This window comes from Poecile atricapillus, chromosome 8, assembly GCF_030490865.1.
Source record: "Poecile atricapillus isolate bPoeAtr1 chromosome 8, bPoeAtr1.hap1, whole genome shotgun sequence".
Lineage (NCBI taxonomy): Eukaryota > Metazoa > Chordata > Aves > Passeriformes > Paridae > Poecile > Poecile atricapillus.
This window is the reverse complement of record NC_081256.1, coordinates 10,045,880-10,072,344: the sequence shown is the minus strand read 5'-3', so window position 1 is coordinate 10,072,344 and position 26,465 is coordinate 10,045,880. Positions and strand designations below refer to the sequence as shown.

At 44.1% G+C, this 26,465-nt stretch overlaps 1 protein-coding gene across 4 annotated transcripts in view; it reads right to left on the bottom strand.

Moving 5' to 3' along the window:
• Positions 1-5,515, bottom strand: part of ACSL3 (acyl-CoA synthetase long chain family member 3) — a 48,696-nt gene extending 43,181 nt beyond the window's left edge. For 2 of the 4 annotated variants that reach the window (XR_009278122.1, XM_058844063.1), the window contains exon 1: positions 5,381-5,512. The gene's annotated coding sequence lies outside the window, so the exon portion shown is untranslated. Of the gene's footprint in view, positions 1-5,116; positions 5,237-5,380 lie in introns of those variants that run through there. The other 2 variants (XM_058844065.1, XM_058844064.1) reach the window with 2 other exon arrangements.
• Between the last annotated feature and the right edge of the window lie 20,950 nt (positions 5,516-26,465).

Below are 26,465 nucleotides of genomic sequence, written 5' to 3'. Positions count from 1 at the left end.
CACAAATTACCAACTCATCTAAATTATGAAAGTTAACCGCAGATGCTCCACTTTCCAGTTTTTCATAGGTTCTCACAGAACGAGCTCATAAACAATGATTTTAATAATGGTTTGGTGAAACGACTGCAGCCCACACTCCACTGTTTCACAGACTATCTTCTCAGACTGTCTTAAAACTTTGGTTGGAAGTAATTTTTCTGTATGTCTGATCCATAGACCTCATGTCACCATCACACTGATGTATGACACTGCACTAATTGCTCAAGAAGCACAGTGCCAGTGCAAACCCCTCCTGCGGATGGCCAAGATTTCTCACATGTCTGAACAAACAGCCTGAACAAAGTGAGGCATGTTCCATACCCTGTCCTGGAGGGCAGTAAGGCAAAGGCAGATGCCTCTAAAGATGCAGAAAAAGTGTTTTTACTGAGTTTTCAGTTTGCAGTATCCTTATGAAGTTCTCTCAGGAGAGAATGTTCTACAGACAGAAATGTAACACAGCAAATAGATGGGGAGCCAAACCTGGCAGTACTGTACAATTGCCATTCTGCTGCTTCAGTAAGTCTCTTCTAATCTTCATTATCTATTTTCACCTTCCAGGTCTCATACTGATTTCATCTAATAGATACAAGCATTCAAGGTAAGGATATTTACACAGCTCTAAAAACCAAAGCATTAGATTTACATTTTTATAGTCAATAGGAGATGGTTTGCAGTTTGTTCTTGCTGTTTTCACTATCAAGTGAAAATCCTTAAGCCAGTAACTGCAATAATCTTATCTTCCTTGCTTTTCAGGAAACTCATTGGACTGAGAAGTCAGCTTGTCCCATTTCAGATATAATTAACTAACACGTTTTTGTAATTAACAAGGCTTGTGAACACTGAGGGAAAGACAACTTCCCAATGCACAGGTAGTAACAAATTGCCACCTCCTCCTCTGGGATTACTGACACCTTAAGTCAGCACCTTGACTTCCCATGAGCTGCAGGCTCACTTAAGGAATGAGAGGACTCCTTCCCAAGGATCAGTAAAAGACTCTTGCTAGCTTTGAATTGAGTTGATTCAAATATTTTTGAATTGTGAACAACTTTTCTCTAATTGGATCAGAAGGTAATACAGAGTAAGATTTGAGTTTTCTTCAGAGTTGCACTTCTCCCCCACCCCGTATTTTGGAATAGCAGTTCAGGAGGTGTGTTTAAGATATGGCCTTGTCCACATGATTTCCTTCAACAGACTCAAAACCATTAAATCCTGAACTGTATCTTGCAGCCGAGTACTGAATTTGAGAGCCCTTCAGGCTTTACTACATAGCAAGCCCTGATGTAGACCAGGCCCTCAGGACGAAGAGCAGGTTCTTCCAACTCTAACTGCATAATTAAACAAATAAAGTCCTGCCATTTGAGAGCTGCCTAGGACTGGCTTGAGTGCTTGCTACACTGCTCCAAGTCTGATGTGTAAACCTGCACTGCCAGACCACATGCAGCCCTAAATAAGCTGGCTCACAACCTTCCACTGCAACTGCTCTGTTGGCAGAAACTAGATAGAGCCATGGGATAATTCAAGTGGAAAAGGACATCAGGGGGACTCCGGTTCAACCTTAAGCTCAAAGCAGAGTCAGCTGTGAAATCACATCTGCTTTCTCAGGGCTTTATCCAGCTGGATTTTGAAAATGTCCATAGAAGGAGTCTGCACGACCTCTCTGGGCTACCAAGTCCCACTATTTGACACACCTCAGGGTGAAAAATGCCATATAAACATAGACCTCTGTGACTTCAATTCACACCTGCTGTCCCTTGTCTTCCCACCATGCACCACTGTGAAGAACTTGGCTTCACTCTCGTGAAAACCTTCACACAGGTGCTGGAAGGGCTCTCCAGGCCTTTTCTTCTCCAGGCTAAACAACAGGCAGAGCTCCTCTACTTTTCACAAAGCAAAAGCTCACAACTCAAGGCAATCTTGGCAGCTGTCCACTGAACTCACTCCAGTTTATCGACATGTCCTTTGTCCCAGGGAAGGGAGCACAACTGGATGCTACACTCTGGACGTGGTCTAAGGAGAGCCAAATGGAATGGGATAATTGCCTCACTTGACCTGCTGGCTGTGCCCCTGTTAATGCGGGGCACAGGCTGCCCAGCTCGCTAGCCACCATGACCCCCAGAGCCTTCTTAGCTCAGCTGCCCCCCAGAACAGGCTGTCCTGCTGCAGGGGGCCACTCCTGACAGGGAGACACACAGGAAGCCCCCACCTTTTAAGGAGCTGCTTAAATGGTAAATTTGCTTAGTAATCGGCAGCAGATGAAACGGATAGAAATTGAAGCCAAGTCTTCTTAGTGTTAATACACCTTACTTAGTAGTACTAAGTCGCCTCTTAGGGCCATATTCAGATGGCCTAAATTCCACATAAATCCTTCTGCCTCCTATTTCTTATTAGCTGGCTTTCAGGCAGCTCCCCACTCAGTGCCTTATGTAAATTCTCTGAATTGCTTTTCAGAACCACCTAGATTTCTCCATTGACTGAGAAAAGGGGCTTCAGTGGAATTTAGGCCACCTGAACGTAGCTTTTAAGGTCCAGTAACACTGCAACATCAGACTGCATTATTTTTTGGGTTTGCCAGCATGGCAGTAAGTAGCAGTTGGCTGTCAGGACAGGTTTAGTTACTCTTCCACTGGAACAAGTATTTTAAAAGAAAATATAACTGCTAAACAATCCAGGACTCAGTTCTTCCTGCTACTTTCTGGAAATTTACTCCATAGCTGGATCTCCTTTAACAAGAGTGCTTTATCCATAGTTCTTTTGAATTTTGTCCTGAGCCATGTGCAATGTTTGTTCCAGAAGTCTTCAGACAATCCATTGAAAAAAATTGGGTCTTTAGCATGACTCAATGGCTCAAACCATTCACTGGTCTACAGAAAGGAAGAATAAAAGCCCTACAATCAACACTGAATGGGGGCTGGGGAAATCAATGCCTTAAATGCTCACCAGTTCAGCAAAAGCACACCATGCTTTAAGTCAAACATGAAGACAATGCCCCTAGCTCCTCAGAGATTAAGTTTTCCAACAAATACTGCTCAGATTTTCTGAGGTTTCTGGTTAAACCACATCTTGTGATTTCAGAAGTTACTTCTTACAGGCATTATTGTTTTGGAGGTGTCATAAATGAGAAGTTACTCATACCATTACAGTCAGCCCAACAGGCCCTACTCAGTGTTCTTACATACTCAGGATCCTCCAAGCAAGAAAGATGCAACAGGAAAGATGGGATCGCCCATAAAAACTTCTGAAAAGTGGAACCAGATTCTACATACCACAGTCCTCACACCTCTTTTTAGGCCATCAGTAGTGCTTTTGTCAAAGCCCCACAGCACCCAGGTACACAGGTATGGAGAGTCTACCCCTTGTCCACAGCTGTAGGAAAGCACTCTCTTAAAACATCCCAGTTCTGTGAAATATAAAGAATAAAACCGAGGCTGAAATTTATTACCTTCATCCTTGAGTGGAATAGGATACTCGAAGACAGCACAAACGTTCAGAACCGAGTGCCAGCTTATTGCAGGTCAAACAGACTACTGTAACATTCAATCAATAAGTTTACACCTCTCTGAGGGATTCTGTATCCATGAGCAAGCAGCCTGCTTTCCTGACCAGCCAAGAAGGGACCAGATTCATATCAGACTGACTTCATTACGAACTTCAAAACTTTTCACCATACAGATCAGCAGCTCCATAAGACTGACTCAAGTTTGTCAGCCAGCCATCAATGCTTAACATACAAATGTTAAACGTGAACTTACCTCCCATTTCTGGGGACCAACAATAACAAACATGCTGAACTACAAAGAAAAATAGGTCTGTAAGCCACAATGCTTAGTTTCAGCCATGCCTGAGGTCAAGGAGGAATTATCAAGCTTAAAAACGTCTTTCCTTAACTTTCCAAAGTGCACAGAACAAATAGTATGAGAAGTGCTGCAGATGGTAAGAATATATACATAAAGTCTTATGAATGCACCCAGATGACTACCTTCTTCTTAGGATACAGTTAAGACTTAATAACACCTCTATTATTTCAAGCTTCTGCTTTTTAGACCCAGGAAATAAAAGTCATAAGCCATAGTGAATTTTTGCACAATGAGATGGCAATCCACTCTGGGGAAAGACTGTATCAAGAGCAGAATGTAACCAGTCAAAAATCACATTAAAGCTTTTTGTTTCATTTTATGCTTTTTCTTTACATGATGCTTAAAACAGTAACAAGACAAAAAAAAAAAACCTGAAAAAATTTCATGTGAACTCAAATTTTTGTATTTTGAGTAAAAATGACTGCCCTTATTCTTGCCAGACTTTAAAACAACCAGAATCTTTTGTCACTGGTGTTATTCCTTTTCATTAATTCTGTATTAATAACAATACTCAAAAACTGAGGCTACTCAAATACAAGAATTTTACATCTGATGTTATCAAACCCATTTCACAGGCCAAAAAAAGTGCTTAACTATAGAATCTGATACTTCTAGACAAAATGCAGTACTTACTGTAAAAGATTACATACCAGCTGTTGTACATAATAATTAAATGTTGGCGGGGCGGGGGACTTGTTTCTTCAGTAAGGTAAAAAAAGAGTAGTGGTCATAAACTACCTTACAAGTCTTTTTATTCTGTTACTGTCCAAATTTTTCTGGAGATTACTATTTTCTCATTTCCCAGGGATTGTGTATGAGTCCCAAACACTGAACTTCATGCTATTTATAAACTATCTGTAGTAGTATTTTAAGGCTTGCTGCTCTTCCTACGAGTGAAAGGTGTTCCAGTGCTCTCCTTCCCGGGCGAGTCCCGGAAGGGAACGCACCTCAGCCTGAAATCCCACACCAACCCCCCGGAAAACAGATCGGCAATCCTGAACGAGACCGAAATCCCGCCCGCTCCTCCTCCGGCCCTGCCGGGTTCGCATCACCCGCGCACAGCGGCCACGAGCCGCACGCCGCCAGCGGGGAGCGCCGCTCGGTGCCGGAGCCGTGTCACCACCCGCGGCACGGCCACCCGCTCCGCGCCCCGCTCCCGCCGCCCCCTCGCACGCCGGAGCCCCAACACAAAGCAGAGCAGAAGGAAAAAATGCGCCTGTTACCGACTATTATCTCGCTAATTATCCGGAGCGCCGGTGCGCAGCCGCCGGCCCTGCCGGCAGCCGGGCCCGTGGCAGCCCCGCCGGACCGCTTCAGCACCCCCGCGACCCGGATGGCCGCCGCACTCGCCCCCGCCGAGGCGGCGGGAGGCCCGGCGGGGCTCCGCAGCACCGCGCGGTCGGGGGGGCGCGCTCCTGGCGGCACAGGGCCCCGCAGCCCGCCCCGGCCCGCGGCCCCGCACTCACCGGCCGCGGCCCCGCACTCACCGGCCCTGGCCCCGGGACGCCGCGGCGGCACCGCCCGCTCCGCGCACCGCCCGAGTGCGCGCCCGCGCTCACCCGCGGCCGGGCCGCCCGCCGCCGCCGCGCGCGCTCATTCCGTATGCGCCACGGCGCCTCCTGGTTGGCCCGCGCCGGGTGGCGCGCGGGGCCGGGCTCCCGCGGAACGGGGTTACTACAGGTCACCGCCACGGGGGGCGGGGCCAGCGCCGCGGGCCAATCGCCGGCGAGGGGCGGGGCCGCGCCAGCAGCGCGCCCCTCCGCGCCCCGGCCCCGCCGCGCCTGCGCGCCCGCCGAGCGGGCCCGGCGCCTCCGCGCTCGGCGCTGTCCCGGCCCGTGCCGGTCCCTCCGTCACGGAACCTCCTAAAGGCCCCGGGCCCAACACGGGCGGCACTGGCACACGGGGGTTCCCGCCGCCCCGGTACAGCCCGGGCGGGCGGTGCGCGTTAAAGAATGCTTTCTGCCAAGCGTCGCGGTCAGAGCGAGTGTCCGCGGCAGCGGCATGAACGCGCCCCAGAGCCGCCCGGCGCGGGTCGCTGTGGGTGGCAGGGCCTGAGGCCGCCCTTCGGGCCTGGCCGGGTTTGAGGGTTTACGGGCGAGTGGCAGCTGCTGCAGGGGTTCCTGGACTGCATCTCTCTCTGCTGGCAGGGCTCACAGAGATCGCTCATTTCACATCCACCTGACCAGAGCTGGCGTCACCTGAAAGGCTTTGGTCAGTGCTGCTCAAGGCTGAGTTCCTCTTTAACAGTTCCTGAGGATCTTTTGTTAATATTGACTCATCCAGGTCCTGCAAATGTTCCTTCAGAATTAAAGGTTTTCATTTAACGGGTGTAATACAATACTGAAACAAAACAACTGAGCGCCTGCCAAAGAGAAGCGAAATAAAAACAAAGAATGGGAAGAAGGTTTCAAAGCGCAGAGGAAAGCTTTAGTTCCTGCGGGTGGTGACAGCCACCATTGTCACAAGGGCAGGTTTGTTTGGCTCAGTTGGTGCAGGTCAAGCTCCTGGCACAGCACATGGCAAGGGCAGATCAGGATTGCAGAGCTGAGGGCATGAGCCTGCACACTGATGTACCTGCAGACCATCAGTAGTGAGTTACTTTGAGCCATTTATAAACCCTGCAGCTGCCACCGCCTGTGGCTGTGTCCTACCTGCAGCTGTTCCTCCTTCCCCTCACAGACACCACGTTTCAGAGGCAGAAGACTGCATCTGCAGTCATCTGCAGAGTTACTTGAGTGGCAGAGAATGTGCTCACTCTTGCTAAAAGCAGATTAACAGGATGTATACTTCTAATCCAAAGACCAACTAAGTCAGTCACCTCAGTTACTGGAAAAAACCCTTCCAAGTGTTTAGAACTGGAAGACAGGAGATGGCTGCTGACTGTTCTGAAAAGCAGGAAAATAGTATCCACAGGAGTTATCTGAACTATAAAGGTTGTGAGTTGCTTGAGCAAAACGGATTCTACCTGAATTATGGGTAGGAGTACGGAGACATACTTAAAACAGTTGCACATTCACTGGAAAAAAGTGAAAAAGGATAAGCAGACCTGGAAGGAGAAGAAACTCAGTTTTCAAAGATGGAAAATGCAGACATTTGTGCAACAGAAGGGAATTCAGATGTTGTCTGCCAAAAGATTTATTACTGTTGGTAGAGACATAGTAAAGTCAGTACATATGTTGCGGTCATTAGCACAGGGAAAAGTCCTAGATTTGTGTTACACCTTTCAAGGCGAGGAAGGCTCAGGATAAAACTACAAAAGTGATTTGATGCAAAGGAAGATGGGAGATAAAGCGCTGGGCAGCACAGAGCTCATCTGCTCAGCATCAGATCTCATGCTGAACCCTCTGCTCTTATTTATATCTGGGTTATCATCACCAACTGAGCTATAAAACACCTTGGCAAAAGCCTCACTTTAAGAAATGTTTGGAATCCATAACTTGAAATTAAATGTTATCCTTATTAAACTGCTAGATCTGAATACTATCAAGTTCTATGAGAAGGAGATTTCAAAGAAACTTTAACTTCAAATACAGATTTGTTTGTAAATTTTGTACTTCAGCCTCACCTTTATTACAGTAGGGTGCATCAATTAAAGTTTGTCTGAAGTTTTCAGTCATTGGAAATCCAAACATTAACTGTGTAACTGGCTATATTTATTCCAAATAGACACAGCTATTGGCTGTATCCATAACAGTCCTTAGGGTCAAGGAGGAGTTGATGGCTCCTAATTCAGCTGAGCATCAGAAGAAAAACATCAACTGCAACCTGCAGTGATAAAGTAATTTCAACCTTTCAGACACCTAAGGCTTAAGAAATAATATGTATATACACAAACATCAACATGCTGATTTAAAGGCTCCTACATGTATGTAGCATTTTCACGAGGTTCTTCAAAGATTCCCAATGTTTATATACAGCAGAAGTAAAGCTTTTCATGATATCAGAGATATTACCTCACCTTTTGCTTAAATGTAGATTTTACAGAGCAGGGCTTTGGAAGATACTGGTGTTGTGTTACTTCAGCACTTTCCTTGCACAAGTCTATGCTGAGTATCCCCTGGGGAAACCAAAGAACGTGGGGCTAGATAGCACACATAAGAGTCACCAATAAAATGAGGGATAACGGGTATAATTGGAAATTTACCCTGCACAAGGCACTACACTAGTGACTGTGGGGGACAGTGGCCTTTCCTACACAAGTTATGCATAACAATAGGAAATTGAAATAGTAGCTTATTTATATTTTCATTAATAAAGCACAACAGTGCAATTAAAAGCAGGAAAGGAGTAGTTGTATCACCCTAGAGCATTCAGGCAGGGAAGGAGTATATGGGAAAACATGCATGGCTGTTCCTAACCACATTAATGTATTCACAAATTCTTATTTGGCTGGGTTCTTTTTGATTTCCAGAAGGAGAAGCTCATTAACTACTCTCACTTTCCCTTTTAAAAAGTTTCAGGCATGAAGTCAAGGAGCAAAAAGCACTGCCATGTGTTTTGTTCAACAATAGAGAATGAATAGCAAGCGGTAAATAGCAGGGAAGATTGCAAGTGATCTTACAAAAATACTGATTTGGAAGTACAGTCATCTGACTCATCAGGAAAGAGAACAGCAATCCAATGTTATATTTGGCTAATTCTAGCTAATATCTAGGGGGAATTAATAAAAACAAAATCACGAGTCACACTGAAAGAGGAGAGTCTATGAATGGGTAAATATGTGTGGAAGGTTGGCGTTAATCTTTCATGAACAGGCTGCTGCCCACTGATTCTTGGGAAGAAGCTGCAGCAGGGAGAAACCCAACAGTGTCACAGATATGACAGATGTGGGAGCTTTTAACTGAAAATCCTTGGAGGGACACAAAATTAAAGAGTACGGGACAGTATATATGTTTAAACTAAAATTAAACTGACTTCTTATGTGAAATAAAAGAAATCATTAAAGAAGGGCTTGAGTGGGACAAAGCTCATGGTCTCAACAGAATGTATTTCAGTGTTTGCCTTCAAACCTGTGAAAATGAATGACTCTAAAATTACAAGACTGTCTTCATGACTCATTAAATAATTGAATGCTACAAGTTAATACAGTGTTAGTCAAAATTAAATTTATTGTAACTAAAGATAACAGTTTGCTTGGAACTTACTTTGCTTTAGTTACAAACAATAACCTGTTCAACAAAGGGATTCATATCCATGGTCATTGTTAATTAAACACTCAAACTGACGTTGTAATAACTTATATCTAAAGATATCCTGTTAGTGTGGCATTTTGAATGCTCTTTTAAGCATAGAGAGGGCTGACCTACTACTGAAGGGGTAGGAGGAGCCAGCTGGGATGCAGGTTCCGGCAGCAGAAACAGCTTGTGATCCTGAAGTGATCATTCTCACAGCTGTTAATTTTGGGGTGTTGCTTTAAAAGATGGAGGAACATTTCTGGACCAAGCAACGTGAGGTTTCATTGCTAAATAGTCCTCGTGTACATATCAGTACATTTGACTCATTTTTATCTGTGAAGGTTTTTGTTTCCAAATAAAGAAACAAATGAGCAAGTTGCTAAGAATAAATTGGAAAACAGCAAATTCTGGCAACATGCCCCAATGATTAATTATTGAGTAGAACACTTGGTCATATGGGCATGCCCAGAGCCACTTTTCACAGAGAGATTGATGACATTAATAATAAGATGATCAAGGGTATAGTGGAAAATTTATCACCACTTGACACAGTCTCAGCTTTGTTAATGCCTAAAATACTTCTTTAAATTCCTAGCTTGTATGTTCTCATCCTACATCTCTGTTGCTAACCCACTGTGATAAATCAGAGTGTCATTCAGGTCATAGTAGGATAACCTCACAAACCTGAAATTTCTAATTAGGGGAAAGCATGTAAATGGGTTAAATCTGTTAAACAAGCTGCAAGGCACACTCGGCAACACTGCCGCACCCTGGAACTGCCATGCCATGAGAAACTGCGTCACCCACGGAAAATCAGGGAAAGGATTAAAAATAGAATTTATTTCTGCTCCTGAACTTTCTTGCTCAAAAGCTGCCTGTCGTTTTCTAGGCCAGTGAAAAGTTACAGTGGAGCTGAGGTGTCAAAGGCAGCCAAGAGGAATCAAATCATCAAATGGTGTCTCAAACCTGCAGAAAAACATTCATCCCTATGGGCCCCAAAGAGAGTGGTATCCTGATAATCTCACAATACAATTTAATCATCAAATAGACCATTAAAACACCCAAGCCTAGGCCTAAGTCCATATCTGAGCCTTCCACACTGTACCCCAGCAGCTGCCCAGAGTGGGCTCCCCCATGACTTGCTGTGTGCCCAGGTGTTGCTCTGTGGGCACGGATGCACTGGACATGCTGCAGCCCAGCCCACCACCACCCCTCCCAGCTTGGTGCAGAAAAGGTTTAAGAGTGTTTCTTCATTCAAACAGCACTGGAACAGAGCCCTTTTGCTTTTTAGACCACCCTAGTAAGAGTCACCAGGTTTGCCTGGATTACCCTGTGTGCACCTGGTATTTGAGAAGGATAGAGAAAAGCCCCTTCTCAGCACAGATCTGCTTTCTTTTATTTATTCTGAATAACATAGTAAACAAGTACTGTTACAGATAGAGATGGCACATTATAAACTCTGTAACAAGACAGTGAGTGGCCAAAGCAATCCAAGAGTGCTTTCCTGGTCTACCACATGAAGGCTGCAAAGGCTTCCAATAGTTTGGCTTTATTCAATGGGCTTTGTTTAGTCAACTACTCTACAATGTTTTCAGAAAACAAAACCACTTTGCTGTCTAAGGCTTTAACCAGAAAACAAATGTGGCCAAGGGTTTTCAAAACAGAAGTTTAAATTTGGGCTCTTGTGCAGGTGAGATGTTTGGGGTTATTTGAGAAAATTGAGGTAAACTACCACATCTTTGGCAGCTTGAGAAATGCCATGGCTTAGGTGGGTGCCCAAATGTACCCAGACATGTTCTGGGAGAACATCCTCCATTTATCCTGTCTTCTGTGCAAACCACATTCATGGTGGAACTTCCCCTCACAGCTGGGGTGTGTAAAAGCTAAAATTAGTGTATACACTTTAAAAAGAAAGATATTGCAAGAAGTTCCAGGTCTGTTGTGTAAAAACCAAGTGTTAATGTTTAGTGACTCACAGACTCCAAGGTGCTGTTAGTCAGTACACTCAGGGGATGACTATTCAAACTGCATTATGATTCATACATAAAACTGATTCTGAATCTGGGGTTGCTTGCATCCTAATAGTTGCATCTGATTTCACTTTGGGATAACAAATCTGTCATGTGAAATTTAGTTGGCAAAACTTAAAGTTCATTGAACACACTTGGATTTCCTTTGTAGTGCAGTACAGCAATGCTTCCATAAAATTGATAAACCTCAAAAGAAGGGCTTTCAGTGTGTTTTATAAAGGAAGGAACATCTTTCTTCTGGCACAGATATAGAAATGGAGCCAAAGCCATCCCAGTTTCAGTAAGCTTAACTAGGGAATTCTTCAAAGAATCAGGGCTGTAGCAGGGGTGTCTGATTCAGCAGGCTGAGCTGATCAGTGCCAGGCTGTCTCTTGCTCTGCCCCTGCAAGGCAATGCTTTGGGGCTTGATCTATTTAGTGCCATTTGCCCATCACCCTTCTGCAGAGCGCTTCGGAGTCACTGCAGCTATGCAGGAGTGCAGGAGCAGACATGTGCCAAGCAGAGTGGAGAGAAATGTGAACTATTTCCTTAAAGCCTCACTTATGATATTTGTACATGTGTAAAAACAGGGATTATTCAGGGGCTTACACGTCCATGGGTTCTTCTGGGAAATGTTGAGCTGAATGTCAGATCTGCTCAATTTTACATTTACAGTGCTCCTTACTGATTGCACCAGACAGTCCATACAACCTACTGCTTAAGGGAACCCTCACTCTCTAAATCACTCCTCAGTAATGATAAAATGAGGCTCATTAAATTTTGGCTGATGGACATATTCCTTTGCTTCATAACAATTTCTCAGTGATTCAAAATTTAATATCAGAAACAACAGACTATGAAACAGAACTTCCCTAGCTGATAAGTTTTATATGCCTAAGAAAATAATTATATGTTAAATAAAGTAATTGCCAAATTCAGTACTTCAATAATAGTACTTGCAAAATTCCATATATTTTAAGGCTATCCCACTGCAATAATAGAGATCACTGATTTAAAAAAAATCTAAATTAAATACGAATATACTTACATTTTTACATATTACATACACTAACATTCTATTCTATACCATGAAAACATATTAAAAACATATTAGAAAACATTAGAAACATATAAAACTGAGAACTTGCAGTAACAAGTATAATCAGAAAATACACAGAAAATAAAAAGAGAATATGCATAGGATAAAGGCAGCAGCATTTAAGAGTAAGGTCTCATTCAGGATTTTAGAGCTGAAGGTGCAGTATTGAAAGTATGATTTTATAATCCTTCTACACCTTGGCATTATTCTGAAGTAAATCTATGAAGGCATAAGTAAGTGAAGACGGTGTGATCTCTGATGATTAAAGTGATACAACACTGAGTTCACATATAGGGTGGTCTGGGTTTAGGGAAACTAGGCCAGTGATAGCTGGGAGCACATGGAGTGTTCATCCTCACCTGCTAAGGATTAGCAGGATTAAGATTAAGGGAGACAGTTTATGCATGAGGAAGACTACAACCACGCTTGCCTAACGACACACAGACCATGATCTGCATCACTGCAAAATGTTCACTTCTCAGCTAATGGCACATACGTGTGTTCCTCCAGACACTGCATTCTGTACCTCTTCACTCCTCTGATATTTCAAACACATGAACATTTCCAAGAAATGAAAGTAGAACATATGCAAATATGTAAAAATTGGAAATAACAAATGCTTTGTATGTGCTATGAATGTTTTTTAAAGGATATCTCCTAAATGTTTCAGATTGGAGACCAAAATCCTGCTACATTCACAGGAGAACACCATGGTTCAAAGAAGTCTGAATGTTCTGAATGGTGGTCACAAGCAGAATTTGCTCCTGAATACAGATGCTGGACCTTTCTGGAGACAGCCCAAGCCAAGAAGTTCTAACCCCAGTCTAAATAGCCGTTACCTTTGGCAGGAAGATAATAAACATAAATTAGTCCTCACACTACAAATCACTCACAAAATACACTTGGAGTTGGTCTTTCCCAGCCAGTTAAGTTACTGGGCCAGTATTCTCCATAGTGGGTGTGGACTGGGAGCATTGTGCTCCTGTGCTGTCAACCAGCACCACGACAGCACAGGTATTCAAGGGACCTCCTGCAAACACTCATTCTGGGGCTTTAGTACTCTGAGTTCCCACACATACCAATTTGGGAAAAACTGAGCATACTTTAGCTGGAGATCACCCAGTTACTCACTGTAAATTTTTTTAATTGTGTCTGCACTTTGCTTAGTGCAATTTGGGTTGTTTTAAAGGCATTTTGTCTCATCTAATTCTCTACTTGAGGCAAAAGCCTGGAATTCTAAATCACGGTCATTAGCACAGCTCACCAAGGTCGTAATCTCACATAACCTGTTTTGCTCCTGGAAGACAGCTCTGAGGACTCGACTGCATGCACTGAGTCAGCTCCCTTTTCTTCCAGAATAGGAGGATGTTAATACAGCAACAGCATTGTTATTGCTTGAAGTAAGGTATTGCTGTTCACCAGGGGATGGTTTGGCAATAATTGCTTCTTATGTAAACAAGCAGAAATGAATGATGTTTTGTGGAGAGCTAGATAAAAGTCTTGTTAGTTGCTTTCAAAGATGTATGGATGCAAAATCTCAGATAAATAACCTCTCTGATAAATATTGAGTCATTATAGACTTAAATTTCTATTTCATCTCTTATGTTTAAAGAATAAAGCAATAGTTTTGTAGTATGTGGATGTGTTAGAAATGTCTGAAAACTATAGGGCTGTTTTTTTGTCCAGTATTCTTAGAATATATTAGAGCCTTAATTTTTTTCAAGGTATTAAGTCTGTAATAGACAAGTAGACTACTCAGCTGACACTGTAATTACTATGATATAAAGGTAGTGGTGAAAAATGAATGTTGTTGCTGAAAGTATATTGTGGAATAAAAAAATCAGTGTGTGGAATCTGGATACCTTCAGGATAGGATCAGCCAGAACCGCCATTAGGTGTTATTTGCTTTGTACTTTCTGAGGCGAGCAAAACATGGTACAAGCCTTTAAGTACTAGTATTTATTGAGAAACGTACTTTAAAATGCTTTCTTTAACTCTCCTTACTACTTCCTTCTTTGACTTGTGCAGGAGATATCAGATTTCATAACAACGCTGAGTTTCCTCTGACTATCTGAAAAGAAAAAACTCCCAGAAAAAAGATGTCCAACTGTTCCATCTTTATTTCTATACTTAACAGCTTGCAATGCTAATTCATGAAGCCTTTTATACTTCTTTATTAGTCCATCAATCCCCTCCTTGGTACCCAGCACTGAATGTAACAATCAACATCACAGTCATTACACCATGAAAGGAGCAGTTATTTTTTAAGTGAGAAAAAAATCCAGCTTGCAGTTTGGTCTTTGAAATTCATTGGTACCATTCTGCAAACATGATCATGCAGTGTGGAACAGATCTACACCCCATCACCCTTATTGAATAGTGTGATATTATATTTATTTATGTCTTTTGCCTAGACAAATACTAAACAGCCACTCTCTATTCTAAGGAGTCAAATGATCTCCTAACCTCCTGAAAACACCACTCCCAAAGCTCTTCTAGTCCTCACAGTCAGTCTTGGAGTAACCCACAGTTTTCCTATGTTTCATTTGCCAGAGACAAGTACAAAAGAAAAACTAATCTTCACCTAAAAAAATTCCAGCAAATAAGATGCTGGTATTTCTATAAACAAAGTCTGAAATCATGACAGTCTTTGAATCCAAAAGGATGAATCTTAGATTTGCTATTAACATTTTTTAATTTTTTCTGTAGTGCAAGTAAGGATTTTTTTTTAGATTCAGGCTTGAAGTGGGGCTTTCAAGAGACACTTATTGCCTACAGAACCCAGTTATTGGTTAGGAAATATATATATGCTATGGCTATATATAGGGGATTGGCTAACCTAAGTCCCAAAAAGTAATGTTTGAGGTGCCAGCTGCAGGGCAGACCAGCTGTGAAATGCAGGCAGGAGAACTGCCACTGGTGTTTCAAGAATATACTGCATTTCAGCAAGAGCTCAACAGAACTGGCACCAGGGAAGGGCAGGCCAAAACACAGGTAATCCTCCTGTTGAATTAAATATCTGGGTCCCCTGAAAGTTCTGATTTTACCCTTCCTGCAAGAGCTGTAGACATCAAGAACAACTTTTTCTGGAGCAGGCTGTTGCCAGCATGTAACTCACAACATCACACAACTGAGCTGCCATAACCCCTGCTCTCCATCGTCCCCAGTGCTTGTTGTGCTAAATGGAACACAGCCCTTGATCTCACAGCAGTTGTGCTAGACTAGGATCAAAGACTAGCAGCTGGCAAATTAGCATGTGGGACACCAGCCACAAGGAAAAGGCCTTTTCATACTTTAAAAACAACTTGCATATTTCTGCTGCCATGTAACAGAAAACATAGTTATGGTTACATACGTGATAATGAGTAACAAGGATACAGATCACTGGCTCTTGAATGCATGGAAATGTATCCACATCATCCAAAATGCTGACAGTGCCAGGATCCATCACTTGCTTTTAGTGACACCTCCCCCTACGTGTGTTTTTCAATCATGAGCTAAAATTTCAAGATGCAGCAGTACAAGCTAGATATGGATGTCCTGAAATGACAAGTTATTCACAGAAAGCCAGATATATATAAATATATATATATAAAAAATGGGAAGTTCATGGATGTGCATCCTGTTTTGTCAGCATTATTTGTGGTAACAGCCCAATGGTATCTGTGGAAACATGACAGGTTTGGTGATCACCTCTCACCGGCTGCATTCCATGCCCCTTAGCCTGGCCAGGAGGTGGCTGACAGCTTCTGCTCAAATAAGACAAGGTGGGAAGTTAAAACTGAGACAGCTTCTTCAGACCTTGGTGGCCCTGAGCAGCTCTGATTGATTTTCAGTCAGTTCTTCAGTGGGTGGTGAGGAACACAGGGCAGTGGGCCTTTGATGTCGTTGGCAGTGGTAATTCTGGGACCTGCAGCCAGTGTTGGCAGGATGACAATTCTCATTGGGATCAAGGAGGCACTGCTGCTCCCCAAAGCCAGTTATTTTAAGTCACATCTAAACAAGGAATTATCAGCTTAAGATCAGCCTTTCTCCCCTGCAGGTTCAATTAGGTGCAATACTTGGTAACTGAAAAGCAAAATCACACCCCTCTCACTTGAGCCAGACTGCTCTTGGCTTCAGTGGGTGTTTGCTGCTGAGCTGAAGAATTCACAGCCTGGCCAGAGGTATGTGGGTAAATACCTGGGAGGCTGACATGCCCTGTGTGCCTGTTTGCTCCAGCAGAGCCACAGCAGCCTCATTTCAGACACTTCCCTGCATGCCAGTGCCTGACATCCCTGCCTGTGGGAGGGCAGGTGACTGCACCATTTCTTGTACCACCTGCCTGGCACCACGGTGCTTTCAAGTGGTGGTTGTTTGCCTTCTCTCTTATCTCCTGAGCAAAATTAAACCAATGCTCCACCAGAAACTACCACTGGACTCTGCACTTCACAGCTTGCCCCATGCACGCTCCTTTCCCTTCTTCCCTCCATACTCTGCATTTGCAGTGGGTGTTTGCTGCTCCAGCCATTGTGGATTTAGTGGCAGCACATCTGCACCAGCAGTTTGCATCACTGCTGTAATGCAAGCAGAGACTAAAAGCCCATTGCAGACAAGGTCTTAGAAACATGAAGAGGCTTGCAATAAGGAAAACAAAACAAAAATGCGCTTAACACATCTGTAGGGGTTTTTTTCTGTGAAACTGTTTTATGAGGTTGGGTTTTTTTAATTCATTGCTAGGCCCCTATGAAATATTATTTCCCATTAAATAAAAATATTTACATACCAAAACAAAAAGACGCACTGTATTTACTAACAACCAAATGCTAACACCTTTCTAGATTTCCAGGAAACCTCAGGAAACCTCTTTCTGGGCTATAGGGCTAAGCACCAGCCAGGCCCCCTGGCAGACATTAGAGATACACCTGGGCAGTGATGGCCAGCTCCAGAGTGAAGCTTGGCTCTCCTTTTCCCACTGCTGCCTTAAAACCAGCATGAATAAACCCCCTTTCCCCACAAGTCAGAGCATCTCTGTTAATGTCTGTTGGATGAAGACTTCACCCTATATCCAAATACCTCTGGAGTTGAGGTGGGTGCAGATCCAGGGGTGGCTCTCGTGTCTTTCTGCAATCCATGGCGCTGCTCCTCAGCTTCCTCACAGCATTCCTGGCCCACATCAGAGGCTGCAGCTCCACCAAGCTTCTCCTGCAGTGTGCAGGGTTCCAGAGAGACCCCGCTCAGCTGCTGTGCCCTCGGCTCTGGTCTGTCCTCTCAGCTCCTCCAGCTCCTCTGGCTGAGGTGCCTTCCCAGCCAGCCTTCTGCAGTGATTCAGCTCAGGGAATAAACAAAATGGAGTTTCCTCCTTGGGGGAGAGGCATGAGCAGCAGGTGAGCGGTGAGAATACCAGCATCCTGCTGTCACAGCCCAAGACTGTCATTTCCTTACACCACATGTAATTAAAGCCACAACTCAGTCACACTAAATTCATTTGTTCCGTCCTTGTTCACTTGCTTTTGGTGGACGGGAATAATTTGGAAGCAGCTGGAATCATGGCATTGGGTCACCTAACTAGACATGGGTCTCAGCTGTGAAGTCAGATTCCAGGTATGTATCCTTCAAACTTAAAATCAGAAAACCTCTGTCAGACCCCTTTCCAGTTCTTTCTACCTATTTCTTCTGTTGCAAAGATTTGCTTGAAATTATTGATAAATCATGTTTGAGGTATATGGGCAGACCAGAAATCCAGGCGAATTTTGTGCATATATAAATTTTTAAATGTTCCATTTAATGTCATCAATATTGCTGTACTGAGTGCAATAGTTTTGAGAGTCCAGATATGCACTTCATCTGAAAATATGGAACAAGCCTGGGCCTGATGATGAGAGTGCTGATGGAACTAAAGTACACTTAAAAAGAAAAACCTTGTATTAATTTGATCTGAGCTATTGTAGAGCAATCACAGCCCTCAGATTGCTTTATACTCCAGTAAGTTAAACCTAAGTGCTTCATGAGAGAATTAAGAGAACCCAAGATTTGAAAAACATAATTCAAAATTTCTAAGAGCTATTAGGAGTGGAAATCAGCTACAGAAAGTTCTGTCATTTTATTACATATGTGTACACAAATGCATGTAGAACTACTTATTTACTCATTAATTAACTTTTTGTATCTCCCATCCATTGTAACTCCTTTGCTGCAATCCTCTAATCCAAAATTAGGATTGCAATACATGCCTTTTCAAACATTAACAGGTCTTGGGAATTATGTTATAATTCTTTGTATTTCAAATGTTCATAAATTATTAATTTATGAATTTAACTAATTAATTAGCTGTCTGTGCTGTAGAGAAATCATGTTTTACCTAAGCTCACACTGTTTTTTTTAACAATACTGTTTATTTCAATCCCTGATAAATTCAAATATATTGCCAGTGAACACATAGTAGAAAGCAATTTTTTCTGTTGAAAATTTAATTGAAGGTTATCCCAAGTAATAAGGAAAGCCCACAGCAGCACTGGCATTACATGAAACAGTGCTGGTGCATTACAAAGGCATCTCTGTACTGCTCATGATCAGAGAAAAGATTAAGTGATACAAAGGGCCGGCTGGCGCTTTTTTAATAGATTCTGGCAACAAGGTTACAACTCTGGACGGTGGCCAAGAGTGCAGTTTTCATGTGCAATCAAGGGTATAGCTTACAACAGAGAAGGAATCAAATCCTCCTTTGCTGCCAGGGCTGGAGAGAGGACAAGCCAGCAGGTGGCCAGAGTGGAGCCCAGGAGCCACGACTGGGGACAGTTGTACACTACATTCCAATTAATTTTCATATATTTTTTAATGCAAGTTATTAAAAGCACAGCTGTCCCTGTGCACTGCCCAGTGACAGCTGGTTTTGCCTTCTCCCAGATTAAGTAAAGCCAGTCAGTCTCCAGAGGGCACTGAGGCCACCTCCCGGTGGTGTCAGCCCCATGCCCATGGCACCTCCATGGCAAGGGCACTCCCGAGGTCTTGCTCAGACAGACCAGGCTGGGGAGGCTGTCCCTGACCTCTGCACCACCAGAGCAGCCCTCCCTTTGTGCAGATGGCTCGGGAGTGGCAGCAAGCTGAACAGGATTGTGAAGGAAGCAGAAAACATCGTACCAACATGGCCTTTGAGGAGCACCTCACATCTCAGCACACAGCTAAAAGAACGCCTTTTCACAAACACCACTCTGCCTTAAGCAAAGAAATTCTGTTTATATCAGAAAGGGTCACAGGAGTCCTGCAATGTGAATCTTCATCGGAAGCAATATCAGATGTTTTTGATGCAACTGTGTAAAAACTGTAATGGCATGTGATTAGCAATTTCACAGGGAAAGAATCAATTTCATGCTCTTCTCTGTATTATCTAGCTCTTACCATCCTGCACGGTGAAATCCTAGAGAGCAAACAGCAATACAGTAGAGCAATATTAGAAGAATATCCTTCCAATATTGAAAAGGATACATCACATATGTTAGCAAAATTTGTAATAATGCCCTACAAATATCAGGCAGGTCATCATTATTATTCAGCTGCCACCACGAAGGACTTAAGACAAACAGTGTAATAAACAGTTCTAGAACTGGTAATTTCCATGCAGGTATCCAAACCAGTCAGGTTTTTCCCAAAGGTTCAGAGTGCCAGGCTATCATCAAACAAAATCAGGTGAAGAGATTCTTGTACAAACAAGACATGGGGTTTAGTATTCCAATTCTAAAACAATTAGTTGAACTTCAAAGTCATTTCATGTTATTACCTTCATACTTTTGGTTTTGTTTTTTTAAGTGGGAATTGTTTTTTTGTACTTTTTTATTTTACTAATGTAAATAATGTGTCCACTTAATTTGTTCCATATCTTATAGAAAAGAGCATATATGGAGTTTATACCAGCTTTTAAAACAAAAATTATTGTCTAAAAGAGGAATTTAGGAACTCTCCTTTGTATGAAAGTAAATTTCAGTGCTCAGAAGAGAAGATCCAAGTTGATAACAGTATCACTTACTAGTTTTACCTCCATGGCAAGCTCAGACAGAGATAAGAATCAGAGCATTTCACACCCATGAGGGGTTTTCTTCAGAGGGGAATGAGCTTCTCAAGATACTCCAGGTAGGGCTGCTCACTCTGCACTGAGGTTCAGGGTTTCAGCACTGGATTTTCAGAGACAAGCAAATTCAGCCTATTTCTCTTCTCTATATTCTCAAATTCTCTTCTAGAGAATTTTTACACCAGTGTTTGTGCAGACTGGTTGTTAGAAGTGGGGTTCCAGGTGCCACAGGGGAAGCATCCAAGACACAGCCCTTCCTGCCAGTGAGTGCCAGCAGCATTTGGGATCTGGCCATAAACTCCCGGCACTTTGCAACAATAGATACCTGGGAAGCAGCAATCATACTGTGCCATAGAATTTAACCCAGGCACAGAGCATGAGGGCTCGTTCCTGATCCCAAGGCAATCAGTTAATGAACTCTGATTTATTACAAAATGGTTAGTCCTTTGTCATCCTGCTCCCTGTTTGCAACCCATTGTCCTGACTTCTAGACTAGACTATGTTTAGACTACTGGGCCAGACCTACTGTTAGCTGGTTGATAGGATTGAGGACAATTTTCCCTTTTGTATTTGCTTTCACATGCTTTGGGCAAATTATTGCACCATCTGTACCTGTAAGCGGAATTCATTGGCAGTAACTTCTCCCAAGGTCACTCCAGGTTTTCAGGACTCAGTGCCTCTCTGGCTGTGCTTCATGCCCACAGGGTTTGTGACACTGCTCTGAGGTCCATCATACCTATGGGCTCTGTTTACTTGAGCAGTGCACATTTCTCAATAGTTCCTAAGGCATCTGCACTCCTATGGGACTGTCTAGGTGATGAAAAAATTTGCAGTGCTTTGCTCCGAAATGTCTGAAGACAACACACCCAGAAAGGCAAAAAGGTCTTGAAAACACATTGCTGTGAGGTTTGAGGGGGACCCTGGGTCTGCAAGTCAAACAAACAAGAAACCCACATGGTCTTTGAGTCAGACTGATCATCTCAGAGGATCAACCCTTTTTCCTCAAGGTGTAGAAATTTCAGCTGACCTGCTGGTGACTCCTCACTTTAGTCTCATGTAAAAGTAAAACAAGCTTCTCACATGAGACCCAGGATAACACACTGGGGGGAAAGTGAAATCTTCTCAAGTTTTTCTGCTGACTTTGAGACCTTTCCCCGGCACCATATGTTTTCAAAGAAAAAGAAATTGCTACAGACCAACGAATTTCAGCCTTCCCTGCTGTTCCCTCTGATTCAAAGCAGATCTGAATTGGCTGCATCAGATATATTTAAGAGTGAAGAAAAAAGACACATCACTTTGGACTTATTTCTGTAGCGTTTCTTGAGATGGATGCCTTAAAGTCTACAAACACTTGGTCACTGACCAGAATCCAGCACTCAAGGGCAGTGGAGATTATGGATGTACCTACATTTTGGTTCAGCTTAGGGTTGCATATTTGAACTGAATCTCCCAAGCAAAGCAGTAAGAATTAGTTGAAGGTATGATTCCTGATGAGTAAAAACTACAAAACCGAAGGAATAAATTTCTAGGTACAGTTTCACTTCTCACATAGGAATAGCACAACATGGGACTAGAAACAGAGACATTTCTTCCATAGTTGTGTGGATTCAGTGAAAGCAGTGGATACCAGTGCCCATCCTGGTTTTCCAATACCTGTAAGATTTTCAGCACACCTTGACTCCTGAAAAAATGACAACAGCTATTTCATTGTGACCCTGTGTGCTCCTGCTCACTGTTTCCAACTGAAATTTCATCTTTCTTTGCTTCTCCCCAACTTCCCCCCGTGCTGTACCCAGCCTATAGAGGCCCTACACCACACACACAGGACAGGCTGCAATTCAAAGGCCAAAAGTTGCTAAAGCGCTTATGCAAGTTAATTACTGTGCCTGTTTAATCCCATATAATGCAGATTACTGCTGTCAGCTACTGTTGGGAGAGCAGTTGATGTTACAGGGAAACCTCTCTCCTCAGGGGTGAGGAGATGCTGACCAGTGCTGGGAACAAAAACCTCTTGTGCTGTTCCCCAGCTGCTGTCAGGATGGAGGAGCTGGGAACAAAAGCTGGATATGAAAACCAGGCAAGTTTAAAAAGAGTATCACCCCTCTTATTTCAAGAGGAGATTGTCAGCTTTGACCCCATGCCCCACTTCTGCACCTTGTGATGAAAAATTTGAAGTTCCAGAGCACAGATGCTCACAAAACACCCTGACATCAAGTCATGAGTCATGGTGAACTCAAGCCACTAGACCCTACTTACCTATCAAACAAAAAATCCTAATAATCTTTCCTTCAAAATGAACACCTAGAGGACACAGAAAACCATCCAGTTTGAAAGGCCTGTTGTCCCTCTGGGCAGGAAAAGGTGGAAAAGTGGAGGGAGGCCTTCCTGGGAACTTCCAGTTCTCTCGAGTCCAATCAAAGAGGATTAATTTACAGCCATCACTCAGGTGAAATGCCCTTTGGCAGAAGGTTTGCTTACACAGGGCCAGCTTATTCCCCAAAAGAGCACACTGTGTTCAGATGGCTCAACCCAAAACTTAATGGCATGTTGTATTTCAGGATTTCAGCTTTTCCTGTTCTAAAGAGTGAAATAATATGGGTTGTCTTGATTTGTAAGAGGTAGCCAGGAGTACAGCATTTCACTTGACACCATTGGTAACCCAGCTACAGTAATAACATCCATTTTCTCAACCCACGCATTATATGACAGTTAAGCAAATATTTTCCACCTCAGCAGGTTTTATGCTCAAATTACAGACTTTTCTCTTTCTGGTTCATGGCTGATAAAACTTTGTCGGATGGAAGTAATAATGACAGAATATGTGATAAGGTGGTCTGCCACTGGCTGAGAGTCAGGGCACGGGACAATAAATTTCCACATTTTTAAAAGCCCTTTTTATTCCACATGACTTACAGATGCTCTAAAATTTAACCATTATTTTTAGGAGTATAATCAAATCTAAATCACACCAATCTTTTGCTTAAATGAGAAATCTAAGTCATTTGTATTCTGAAAAATTAGATTTTACAAACAAAAGATGTGAGAGATTAAAAGATCAAGTTTTATTTCACATAATTTGTTTTCTTTTTGTTGAAGATCAAAAAGCAGTTATATATTTCAATAGTTTCCAGAGCAGCAACGGTTGTGTTACTTTTTCTGCGCTTTCCTTCCTCCCAGCGTCAGGAATTAAAATGTCAGGCTACGAAGTCATATGCAGCTGGAATTTTTTCCAGGTGAGACGCTGAAGCAGCAGGAAAACAGGCAGCGGATGGAGGCATCCGAGCAGCAGCACCTTCCTCGCACAGCCTTCAGCTCCCCGGAGCCCGAGCAAGCAGCAGCTCGGCCGGCAGGAGGAGGAGGAGGAGGAAGAGAAGGAGAGCTCACTGTGTCCCCTCATCCCGCCGCCTCCCCGTCCTGCTGGGGACGGAGGGGACAGGGAGGCGCTCTCAAGCCACGCACTGCAGGGCACGACTTCGTCCCTCCGCCTTAGCCTGAGCGGGCACCTGCCTAAATCCCGATACCCGTGGACACGAGTTCAAGAACATAGCGCCCTCTCCCGTCCCCTGAAGCCGAGGACTGCCTGTCCCGAGCATCCTGTCCCCAGTATCCCGTTCCCAGCATCCCGTTCCCAGTATCCCGTCCCCAGTATCCCGTTCCCAGTATCCCGTCCCCAGTATCCCGTCCCCAGTATCCCGTTCCCAGTATCCCGTCCCCAGTATCCCGTTCCCAGTATCCCGTCCCCAGTATCCCGTTCCCAGTATCCCGTCCCCAGTATCCCGTTCCCAGTATCCCGTTCCCAGTATCCCGTCCCCAGTATCCCGTTCCCAGTATCCCGTTCCCAGTATCTCATCCCCGGCTCCCGGGCCCGCTCCCACGGGGCAGCGCCGGCCCCAGGCTCCCCTCAGCGGGGCGGCGGCGCGACGGCGCCACCTGCCGGCCACCGAGCTCCCTGCGCCTGCGCCGCCCCGCTCAGCTCCTCCTGGTCCCGCACAGCTCCGCCCGGTCCCGCACAGCTCCGCCCGGTCCGGTCCCGCACATCCCAGCCCGGTCCCGCACATCCCAGCCCGGTCCCGCACAGCCCAGCCCGGTCCCGCACAGCCCAGCCCGGTCCCGCACAGCCCAGCCCGGTCCCGCACAGCTCCGCCCGGTCCCGCACAGCCCAGCCCGGTCCCGCACAGCCTGGCCCGGTCCCGCACAGCCCAGCCCGGTCCCGCACAGCCCGGCCCGGTCCCGCACAGCTCCGCCCGGTCCCGCACAGCCCGGCCCGGTCCCGCACAGCCCAGCCCGGTCCCCCACAGCTCCGCCCGGTTCCGCACAGTCCAGCGTTCCCTACGTTTGTGAAGCTTTAAAAGCCAGTGCTGTGTCACTTGTCAGAAGCACCGCTGAAATGAGAAATAGGATAAATTTTAGCAATAGATCAGTCACCTGGCTTCTGTTTTAACATGGACCTCAGTGCGTTTGCAAGCACATACATATCCATATTATTTCGTGTAAGACTTATTCCTAAACAACTTCCCTTGGAAGACACTATAATTCACCTCTCTAGAGGACAGTATCTGTTCTGTAAATAGGGAGAATGCCAGATTTCCAGGTAACACACCTATTCCCTGGGATTAAATACTGCTTGCTGACAGAATGGAAAGGTGAGCCCACTGTTGATTCTGGTTAGCCAAGAAAAGCTCACATCCAACGTGACAGGCTCTTGGACTGTTCATTAAATTTCATCATAGCCATTCCAAAAGCAACAGGGATCCATTTGTGCCAGTGGGAAATTTAACTGAAAATAAATTGGACAAACATGTGTCAGCTGGCCAACAGTTTTAGTTGTAACTACTGTCCAAGATGGAAAAAGATCCAGGCTAGATGTACACCAAATTGGGCAACAAGTATTTCTTATTCCAGAATACTTTAAGGGAGTCTCCCTCATTGCACTGGAAAAGGCTTTTCCCAAGCTTGTACTATTTGTGAAACTTAATGTTAGGGTATGAAAAGCAACATTAAAGGATATGGTTCCTCGCCTATAGTTTTTAGTTACTTTTATAAATGGATATATTTCTCAGCATATGACAAAGAAAATCTATTTCCTCTTTTTTTTTCCCCTCTCCTCATCCTTTTCTACAGCTTTATTCTGTCTATTAAACTGGGAAAATACAAGGGACGTCTGGGATCTGCACTGTAGGCACTGTTCAGCTGACATGAAATTGATGCCAACCTTAAGAAACCTAAGCTGGAACACCGTCTACATCCCTCAGGCCACCCAACTGCCTCCAGAATCCACTACCTGGCTGAGGAGGTAACACCACTCACCTATCACAAGCAGTGCTGATAAGGATGAGTGTTGCTGCAGCACCTTGGGAAGCATGAATGTCCAGTTCCTCTCCATTCCTTGTTTTCCTCCACTCCTTGCTTTACAGGTATAACTTGCTTTTTTTTTGTATTTCAGCAAAACCAGCATGTAATGTTGATCCATTGATGAACCATGACGCACTTCCAATTTACACATGTGCACACATATAATGGGGCTACTTCAAAACAATCCAAGGCCACTTTAAACCCATTTTTCCTCTTTATACTCTTCTGAGATGCAAGGTGGCATCATTCCATAAAAAAAGTATTAAGCTAGTAACAAAATACTATTAGCCTTTGCCAGTCTTTGGAATTGATACTTGTTGCTACAGCTGTTAATGCTCCATTAAGCAGCCATACTTTAAAAAAAACCCAAACAACCAAATCCCATTAAATATATCACTGTTGCCAGGTGAGTGGTTTTCCTCTTCCCAAGAGACAAATATAACCCATTTTTTACTCCAAGCAGCTGTTTACCTCCCCACTTCCTAGAGTGAAGCAGGGTAGTAGCCTTTCTAGGGTTTGGACTAAGATTTGGACTCCTTCATGCAACTTTCACTTAATATCCAAACCTTTCTTCAAAACTCCAAAAGCTGTTATTTCATCAGTTCCTCATAAGATTGCCTACCCTCCCATGTTCCAACATCCCTGCTGTGTCCTTTGGCACTGATTGAAGGCTGCTGCAGCCCAGCCTTTCCGTGCTGTGGGTCACTTCTTCCTCAGACCTTTTGGAACACCATCAGGAACCTGGCTTCAGGCTCTCCTCAGAAGATTGCAGCAAGCAATCCATCCAGATTTCTCAGTGTGATTCGAGCACAGCCTGACAGCCAGGCTAATGTGACCCCTTGAGTTCAGCCAGGATCCTCACCCAACAGCAGCGAATTCCAGTATCTGAATTCC